Here is an 11047-nt window from a genome sequence, read left to right as displayed (position 1 = left end):
TCCTTAATGCAGAGTGCCACGCCCCCACCTTTCCTTCCTATTTTCAAGATGACCAATGCTTTTAAGTGTCCAATCTGAGACATCTTGAAGAGGCCAGATTGTCAATCATGCAATGAGCATACACTCATTGAGTAAGGCCCCTTTTAAGTTGCTTCATGGCAATACCTGAAATCACTTTAAAATTTTGATTCCTAACTGTGCTACTACCTTAAATAAAGCATTCCTGCATGAACTCAGACACATTACTTAATCTCTCTGAATGTCATTTTCCTTTCCTTCATATAAAGACAATAATATTTCCCTATCCTATGTTATGGAGTCTAATTCAGTAATGTTTATTTAGGTTTTTGAGACATTGGGTGGGAGATAGTATTGTACAGTGCTAGCCTAGTTTATTCAAATAGTGAGCACTTTTAAATCTCATTAATGTTAAATGGGTGCTATGAATACCCAGAACATGAAAATTAGACAAATTATATGTGCAAGACAATAGTAGCAGTAGCTATAGTACCTGTAAATTACAAGCTGAGCTGTACCAAGTTAAAAGTGAAGATTCTATATTTTTCCCCCCTGTTTAATTAAATTAGTCTTAAGGTCACATGCATACAATTATCTTCTTTTAAATTGTGTTTTATTTTATTTTTACACCTGTTCCTCCCCTTTTCTCTGCCTCCCCCCAAAGCATTTTCAAAGTTGCAAATGATGGACTAAATTCAGTTGTCATTTTTGTTTTTCCAAGGCATTCACAAATAAACGACTCTTTATTTGTGAATGCCTTGAATAAATTCACAAATAAAGGTCTCTTTCAGACAGGTGGGACTGGATTTGCTTCCCATGTTTTAACCCAAATGTGTGTTCTTTTCTTGATTCCCTGAACTATGTCTGAGCATATCTTTGTGAACTGGTTTTGCCTACTGACTTCCATAGTTGAGCAACCTTCAATGAAATATAGTGTGCATATACAAATCAAACACCAACACCAAACACTGTGCTAATAGCTCATAATGCTGCTAGTAGGATGAGATGAATATGTCTATACCACTGCTTCAGAGTTCAAAGGAAGCATCACTTTCAAACACTTTTTACCTACCCACTCCTGCACACAGGTGCCAAACCTGGAAATAAGGCAGTGAAGCCCACCACTACTCTCAGGGCCACTGTCTCTGGCATGCCTGAGAGCAGCCATGGGACATGTCCCCACCAGAGCTTCACTGCCTCTGTTCTAAGGTTGGCATGCACAAGTAGAACTGAGTGGGTAGGTTGTACTTGAGAGCAATGCCCATTGGGAACAACAAGGAAGTGGTATAAACATTTTCAGTATACTCAGTATTATATTAAATGAAAGATATTGACCATACTAGACCAAACTCTGCCTAATATATTCAAGCAGACAGTCCCACTAATTTGAACTGTATAAGGGACATGACTGAAGTGAACAAGATTTTTCCTATTTCAAACCTCACTACACAAGGCTCTAAAGTGTTCCCACTCAGTCCAATCTGATGCCTGTTATTTTATTTTCCATATCACATCCTCTGAACCAGAGGCTGCCTGTCAGTAATGGAGTTTATCTGAGCTTCAGCTGAGTAGTATGCATCTTGTTGTGTGCTTTGTCAAGTACCAGTGGTTGGGCTTCTGGAGAACTCTTAATGTAATAGAAAATAATAACCATTCTCCCAGTTCTCCAAGCTGATCTAGAATTATCACTACCATAGGCTTTCTATTAGGGCTGTGCGAGGCTTCGGACAGAGCTTTGGATCTGGAAAAACTTCAGACACTTCGGGGTCCAAAGCCGCATGTCTGGGTCGAAGCTCTGGCCTCTTCTGGCTTCCCAAAGCAGTTTGGAGCTTCCGAAGTGCTTCGCAGACGCCTCAGAGCCACCTCAGAGATCTGGCCATAGGGTATAATGGGGAATCAATGAAATATCTATAACTTTGTTGGTGTTTGTCCAATTTGGATGAAATTTTCAGGAGCAGTAGACTCTACAGAGACCATTAAGTATACCAATTTTCAAGAAGATCATTGCAGAGTTTTGGGGGGAACTGCACCACAAATTCTTGAAAGAAAAACTCATATCACACCTAGGCGTTACAATATAGGGGGGTGAAAACTGCAGGGGTGGTAGCATCTGCTGAAGCCACAAAGCCTGACAAGTTTCAAGAAGATTGGTGCAGGAGTTTGGGGGCAACTGTACCCCAAATTCTTGAAAGCGAAACTCCTGCCATGTGTATATGTTACACCACAGGGGGGGCAAAACTGCAGGGGTGGTAGCTCCTATTGAGGCCACGAAGCCTTCCAAGTTTCAATAAGATCAGTGCAGGGGTTTGTGGGGAACTGCACCTCGAGCTATGGACAAGCAAAACTCGCGACGTGGGTGACACTGCGTGTGTTAAGGTGCAGCAGGGTGACAGCTGCAGCGATGGTGGCCCCTGCTGAGGCCACAAAGCCTGCCAGCTGTCGAGGAGATAGGTGCAGGGCTTCTGGGTTCTGGGGCTCTGCAACCCTAGATGCTGACATACAAAACTCATGTCATGGGTGCTTGTGCAATTGTATGTGTCTGTCTTGGGGCATGGGAGAAACTACTGCAGGCCTAGCTGCTAATCTACTGTGTTACCAGTTACTAATCAATCATGATTCACTCAGGGACCAGCTCAATACCTAGGACCTAGCTAATGTAGCCAGTTAATTACCATCAATTAGCACCTACAAAACCAGACTAAGGAGAGGAAATAATCAATACAGACAATCAACTGCCCCAAGACAGACACAGTCAGTCCCACAAGCACTCATGTCATGAGTTTGGCCTGTCAGCAGCTAGGGGTGCAGGGCCCCAGAACCTCCCTGCACCTATCTCCTCAACAGCTGGCAGGCGTCGTGTCTTCAGCAGAGGCCACCATCTCTGCATCTGTCACCCCGCTGCACCTTAACACACAGTGTCACCCATGTCATGAGTTTTGCTTGTCTGCAGCTTGGGGTGCAGTTCCCCCCAAACCCCTGCACCAATCTTCTTGAAACCTGACAGACTTTGTGGCCTCATAAGAGCTATCACCCCTGCAGTTTTGACCCCCCTGTGTTGTAACACATAGATGTGACAGGAGTTTTGCTTTCAAGAATTTGGGGTACAGTTCCCCCCAAATCCCCACACCGATCTTCTTGAAACTTGTCAAGCTTTGTGGCCTCACTGAGAGCATGAAACCTGCCAAGTTTCAAGACAATCAGTGCAGGGATTTGGGGGAAACGGCACCCCAAATTCTTGAAAGCCAAACTCATGTCACATGTATGTGATGTACCACAGGGGGGTGAAAATTGCAGGATTGATAGCCACCTGGAGTGAAAACTACAGAAGTGATAGCCAGGAGTGATAGCCTCAGTGGCTACCATCCCTGCAAGTTTCATCCAAATCAGACAAAAAACAACAAAGCTATAGATATTTAATTGATTCCCCATTATACCCTATGGCCGGATTTCCAAGGAGGCTCTGAAGCTTCAGAGCTGGTTGGGCCAGATTGAGGTGGAAACCTGGTCTGGAGCTCTGGACTGGATTGCGGCCATCCGAAATGGCTGGGTCTGAAGACGGATCAGATCGCTGCCGACTCGCACAGGCCTACTTTCTATAGGATGGTTTAATAAACAATAAGGGATGGGGTTAGAGAGCAACTCATGCTTTTAAAGGCAAAATGCTGCCAGGATTTTGGTTTCCTGGCTCATTTAAGGACAGGGCTTTTCAAAGCATGTGACTAGAAGCAGATGACTGAGACAGGTGTTTGGGGGTATAAGACTGTAACTTTTCAGTAAGAAGGTGGTGTAGCGTTATTTATGCTCTACTAAGAAAGGTGAAGGCTGAGAGATACTTTGGGGAAGAGTTAGGTAAGGCAGCCTGAGAGGGGGTGGGGACTGCTAGAAAGAGGTATGTGGGTGTTTTTTGACTGACTGGGACTCTTAACACTGAAGTTCCTGAAATTTCAACACTGACAACACATCAATAACATCCCACAAGGACCACAGTAACAATGACACCAGTAAAATATGACTACATGACATACTGGGATGGTGTCTGGCACTAAAATGAAGGACTTTGGTAAAACATGATGCAAGGGAGGAAGGTTTGTGACCTTGTTCTGAGGGGCTATCTGCAAACTTATAATTTGTAATTTCATAGTTGGTAGGGTCAGAAGCGACCTGAGCAGATCATCCAGTCTGACCCCCTGCCATGGGCAGGAAAGAATGCTGGGGTCAAACAACCCCGGCTAGGCGATTATCCTTTTGAAGACCCCCAGGGTAGGAGCCAGCACCACTTCGCTTGGAAGCTGGTTCCAGATCCTAGCCGCCCTGACTGTGAAGTAGTGCTTCCTGATATCTAGCTTGAACCTACTCTCAGTCAACTTGTAGCCATTATTCCTAGCTACTCCCAGTAGTGCTTGGGGGAACAGGGACTCTCCCGTTCCCCACTGGTGCCCCCTGGTAAGTTTATAGATGGCCACCAGATTCCCTCTCAGCCTTCTCTTGTGGAGGCTGAACAGGTTCAGGTTCTGTAGCCTCTCTTCATAGGGCCTGCCCTGCTGCCCCCTGCCTGCTTGAGTGAGGTGGGCTGTGGAAACCTGAGATGACAATTCAAAAACTGGCTGATACAGTCTACAGTTTGAGACAAAGCTTAGGGTGGAACAGTGTCTGTAAAAGTGCTGGGATTGCTTCCATGTGGAAGTCTAGATTCTTGTCCCTCTGAATTTCTATTTAATGTCCTAAAACAGAAAAAAAATCCCAAAAAACTACCCACATCCTTTAAGACAGGGGTGGGCAATTATTTTGGCTGGAGGGCTGCTTAATGAGTTTTGGTGAGCTGTCGAGGGCCACATAGGTAACTCCACCCCTTGACAGTTGCTCTACCCCCTGGTTGCCATCTTGGGACTGGAAGTCCCACCCCTAGCCCCCGACCTTTGCCACTGGAAGTCCCTCCCTTTGCCTCCCAGAAATACTACTTGAGAGGGGGGGGTTGCCGTCTTAGAACCAGAAAAAACCAAATCATACACTAAAAGTCAGACACCTGCTATAACATATTTTAATTTTATTACAAAAAATATTTTTGTCATGATTTGTGTTTGCATTGTGTATATAGAGGTGATTGCATAATAACCAAAAATAAATTCTTAGTCTTGTATATTGTGGGGAGCGTGTTTGGCGGTGTGTGTCTGTATGGTGGAGAGTCAGGGGTGTGGATGTGTGTATGGTAGGGTGTGGGGGGTTTTGAGGGAGTGTGGCTGCATAGGTGGGGCATAGGGTATGTTGGGGATTGTGTATATGTGGGGGTTGTGGGAGCAGAGTGTGGGTGTGTGGGGTTTACAGGGTGTGAGGGAGGGTGGGGGATGTGGCCCCCCACTGCACTCCCACCATGGTGCAGCAGCAGCAGGAGGGGGCATTCAGGGTGCTCGTGCCTGGCACAGGTGCTGGTGACCAGTAGGGCATGGATCTGGCCAGCTCTGCACATTGCAACAAGGGACACAGCCTCTACCAGGCTGTCTGTATCACTGACACTCCCTATCATGTATGTGCAGCCCCACACTTGCACAGCATGGGAACAAGGTGACAGGAAAAGTGCCTGGGGCTTCCCTCTCTCTTGTATAGACTCTCTGTGTTTATGATTGAAGGGTGATCTTAATAAAGCTATGCTAAAATAGCAATTAAATCTATCTTACTTTCAATGGAAGACAAATAGGCATTTATTCTGTAACGAATTCAACTAAAGTTAAACCTAGGGCTTATACAAGTTACATTTTTTGTAAGATCAGACCTCTGAAGGTGTTCTGCAGACATGACATAACACATGTGCATGGCTGCAGTGCACTTTTAAAATGGTCAGTTGCATGAAAAAATTAACCCTCCTCAGATGAGGTGATAGACAAAGGCACTCTAAAACCGAGCACCTTAGGGAACTTGTGTTCCCTCCAGTGAGCACCAGCCAAGCCCCACCCCCAAGGCTGCCAGTGGGGAGGGGTTGGAAACAGCAAGCAGCTGCCAGCTGGGCTTGTCCTAGCTGGAGCTAGAGGAGGGTGCAGGGTGGAACAGAGCCCCCTCACCTCATGGGGAGCTGGGCCAGACCCACGAGGCAAGGGAGCTTTGTTCTACCCTGCACCCCACTCCAGCTCTGGCCAGGCCAAGCTGACCTGCGGCTGTTGCTGCTGCTGTAGCTGCAGCTGCTGTCAAGAGGCCCGGGCAGAGGTGGGGGAAGGGAGTCCCCCTCACCTTAGAGGCCCAGCCTGGCTTTCCCCAATATCTGAGCTGGGGTAGCCTGGGGGTGGGGCGGGTTGTGAGGTCAGAAGACTCTGTTCCACCCTGCTCCCTGACCTCTAGCTCCAGGCAGGCCAAGCCCAGCATCCTTCCCGTCTCCCACTGACAGCCCCAGAACTGGGGCAGGTGGGACTGCAGAGAGGGGCAGTTCAGTAGCACCTCCACCTGTCGGCTAGGGCCAGTGTGGGCAGGCTTGAATCCCCCTCCCCCCTCGACCGAACAGGCAAATGTCTGTAGGCATCCCTAGTCCTTTGGGAGAAAACATTTTTATTCCAAAACTAGTATGTATATGGTAGCACCCATCTTGCTTAACACATTATAGTCTGAAGTGAGAACTCCCAGTGATAAAAGTATGATCTTCTACAGTCTAAGCTATCAGCCAAGGCTGTTTATTAGTAGATTCGTAAGCTACATGGATCAGGTACTTAAGTGAACACACCAGGCATTCAAGACACCCCTCATTAGACTCAAGACACCCTTCAGAAAATGCCAGCTCTTAGCTTTCACTCATTTCTTGACTAAAGAAAAATAATAGGGCAATTCTTCTGTTGCAAAGAATTCAGAAAGACCACAACAGGTCAAAATGTTTGTGACTAGTTGGGTTTATCATATGTAGGTTTATGCACACCTAAAGGTGCTAACATTGTGTAGTGCCTCAGAGCATACTGTTGAGAATCACTGGTCAATAGGAAAAGTAGCTATGAAGTGATAAGGCTAGCTTGGTATGTAAGGCTACTTACAAGTATTTTGGTGGAAAAAGAAGTCTGTCACATTTCTTCTAACTATTTTTGTTTGTTTTAATATTTTGTGGAGACAAGTTGATTTCAGGGATGCTTCAATGGAATCTAGGCAAGGGCCCATCTTGCCAGAAGTCTATCACCACTCTGTCTGATTTTCTGTTATTTCACCCACACACCTCCTGGGCAGCTCATCTGTCAGACTGCATTGGAGTTGAGGACCTTGGGATTCTGAGGATCTGTTGTTTTGGAGTAGCCTGCCATGCAGACAGCCTCAGAGCTGGACACTCCAGGGCTTTCAGGGTCTACCCCTCCAGTGCAACCCACATTGTGAACTATCCTAGAATTGGGGCTGTACCTTTTTTTGTGATAATTTCAAAATTTTAGGGGCTTCCCCACCCCTCAGTTAGAACACAACCAAATTTTGTTAATATCAAAATCGTTACCACGATCCTCCACTTTCTTCATGTAGCTGCAGTTACACAGAACAGAAGGAATGTCAAGATGGCTGAGATCCACATTTTCCCCATATCTGTTTCTGCACTAAGCACAGGAATAAAGGGATTGAGAATAGAGGCCATGATTCCTTCTCCTTAGCTTACAACATAGGAACCTGATTCTGCAAACACAAATGTATGCATAATTCAATTCATGCAAACAGTCCCACTGATTTCAGTGTACACGCTTAAATGTTTGCAAGATCAGACTCTAAATTATATCAAGAATGCCAGCATAAAAGTGATATCAGACCTTTGAAAAGAGAAGCAGAAGACATCTTTCTAAATATTAGGAGAGAACTGCTATTGACAGAAAGAAGTTACCTCTGTGGAAGAGAGACCATTTGACATAATTTATATTTAGAAGTTTTCACAGAGATCCCCTTTCAGTCAAGCATTTCAGTATGTGCTTATATGTATTCCTATATAACAAAGCATTTAAGCAAATGCTTAAGTGCTTTGATGGGGATGGACTTCTGAATGGAGGTCAAAGAAAGCCAAGTCCATTATAAAGAGTTAAAAGTGCTTTTAGGTCCTACATTTGCTCGCAGATTGTCCTGCCAATCTTTGTAGGATTTTCCTAATTTTTAAGCACTTTCTCAGCCTTGCTGCTGTTCCAAAAGACCAGTATAAACAGGAGACATACTGTGTCATTCAGAAAAAACACTGACTGTGTATAGTCACTATGTGCTTTCAAATGTAAAACTATACCCACTAAAAAGAGTCTCTCTTAGACGTCATATACAGTAATCTTAGTAGCTACAAAGGTTTAAAATACCATCAATATTTTGAACTTTGTTGGGGGAGAAAAATTGTGTGTGTGTGTGGGTGTGGGTGTGTGTGTGTACACACACACACACACACCCCCACACCCACACACACACACATATAAGTAGAAATAAACATAGAGGATGCTGGAAAACAAGAATTATACTTAAGAACAGCAAAAACAAGGCACATTTTTACATAAACACAATATTCATAATAACTTATGTTCACTACAGTGTACCAGAGTCTCATTATAGAAATACAATGCGTCTGCACCATGCCATAATTCAGAATTATCGTAGTCACGTTGGCAGGGAGGATCCAGTAAAGGTACAAACAGACAGAGGTTCAAATCCTGTTCCCACAGTTTTAATGTTAGCATATTGACTTTAATGAAGGCCAGCTTAATTTATCGCTTTGTAATTGAAGGACAGGATTTGATCCCATTTCTTTGTATATATCATACTCCTCCCTGTTAGTTTGGACAGTTTGGACCAAGCAAATGTAGCCTGGTTGTAAAAACCAGCAGAATCAGCTAAAATGTTTTAAAAATGAAGTGCTTCTCTTGACCAAATGAAGCATCCCCAAATATCCACTCTTGTTTGAGTTTGGCTTGTACTGCATTAGAAAAGTGTTCATTCTGTCACCACCTTGCCTCCAGTGCTGTGCCTCCACTTCACATGAAGGTATCATTAGTTTTGAGTAAAGCTTTTTGGCCTCCTAATGCCCTCACATCCCAGAAGCAGAATCTTACAGAATGATACAGCTCACATTTTGGCAAACCCTGTAAATCAGAAGTTGTCTTATTCACACCCTCACCCATCCCCAGTGTCTCTTGCAGTTGTAGCCTGGGTACACCCAGGGGTGTGCCCTGTGTGCAAGTGGAAGGGATGGGGTGGTCAGGCAAGAGAGCTGTAAGAGAGGCCTGCCACCTGGGAGCAGTTCCTTCTCTTCTCTATAGAGCCAGGCCGAGACAAAGTGCTTAACTATATACCAATTTATTGCTACACAAAAATAAACACGAATAAGAGACTTTAAATATTTACAGTAGAATTAGTATGTGACACAGTATACAATAACAACCTGCAATCAACACATTGCACCACCTTGAGGGACTGCAAAACATAAACCAGGTGATTCACAGCATGGGCAATAATTAACCCCCTGCACAGAATGAACATTAATATTCTGGAACAGGTAAGTCAAAGTATCCACACAATAAACACATATAAGCATCACCTTAGATAAAACAAGGTAAATTGAGGTAGCAATGCAATAGTCCAAGAATAGGCAGTAAACATATATAGGTAATGAAGACCCCCTTAAGGAGTACCCATAACTATGTTAACCTCTACAGTATGAACGAACATTAAACACAGAATATGGGGTGCACTCAGCACCCCACGGGGTGTTCCCTGGAGCCCCTCCCCTTTAGGGCCCTGGGATTTGGACACACCCCCTCCCACAATGGAGGAGGGTGGAGGCTGCAAACCCTCCTCTTCCAAGCCAGCCTCCCCTGTGGGACCCATTTCCCTAGCAACTCACGCTCCCACTCTGAAGCAGCCAAAGCTTATCTCCTGGTGGCCAGTCCTGCAAGGGCATCTGTCCAGCGGTGCCTCCAGCTCCTCTTGATGGGCTGGTGCCCAGCACTGGGCACGCAGGGTGCTCTTATGGGAGCCAAGACCTTACTGGCTCCAGTTCCCCAGCCTCACACCAGGGTTCCTTCCCTGGGCACTGGGACTGTTTTAGTTTAACGCAGACCCACACTGAGGGGCTCCAGTTACTCAGCCTAGAGACGGGGCTAACTTGAGCAACCTCAAGCTGCTCCCAGGGCCAGCTCTCCATGGGCCAACCTGCACACCATGTGGGGCACGAGCAGCCTCAAGCTGCTCCCAGGGCTGGCTCTCAGTACCAATCTATGCACTGCCCACCCAGCTGCTTGCCGGGTTCTCAGGCTCAGGCCGCCTCAAGCAGCTCCTAGAGCCTGAGCGCTGTGCACTGATCCGTGCACCATCAAGGCTCAGGTGGGATCCCAAGGACAATTGTCTCCAGAGCTCCTCTCTCCTTGCCGTGCCTCACCACATCTCTTCTCCATCATGCCGAGCATGTCTCCTTTTATGTGCTTCGGGTGTTCCGCCCCTGAAGTCCGGCGGACCTGCCGTACTGCAGTCCACAGTCTAGTTGGGGAGCTCCTCTCCCCCTCCCTTCGGGAAAGGGGTGGTGCCTGCTTTCTCCCAGTTTGTTTCTGTTTGGTGGATTTGCTCCACCAACCAGAATTCTCAAGCCGCTGGACATACTGCAGCTCAATTGGGTAAGTCTGTCACACAATATTTTGGCCTCCTGTTCAAAATGGCTTCTGTGAGCTGTCCTTTATATGTGATTGTTTTTTTCTCAGCTGCCCCTCCCTCCGATATCTCATCTAATTCTGACATCTGTGCTGTCCCACAATGTAATCTACTCACTGGTGGTGAATAAGCTTTGGAGCTTGCAGTTCTTGTCAGCTTCATTATATTTTAAGGCCAGAATGGTCTGTTAGTTGCTTAATCTGACCTTCTGAATAGCACAGGCCATAGAATCTCACTCACTAATTTGTATATAAAGCCTATAACTTCCATTTGAACTACAGCACTAGTCCCCAAATTGTGGTCCAGGGATCACCAATGATCCCTGAGCCCATGATAAGTCAATATCGTCAGCAATCATTCACAGTCAAGGATGATCATTCTCACAGGTCAAGTAAAAGGTTGTAGATGAGCCCACTGA

Source organism: Gavialis gangeticus, unplaced genomic scaffold (assembly GCF_001723915.1).
Source record: "Gavialis gangeticus isolate Ggan-Ray unplaced genomic scaffold, GavGan_comp1, whole genome shotgun sequence".
Classification (NCBI taxonomy): domain Eukaryota; kingdom Metazoa; phylum Chordata; order Crocodylia; family Gavialidae; genus Gavialis; species Gavialis gangeticus.
Note: the sequence above shows the minus strand (reverse complement) of the source record.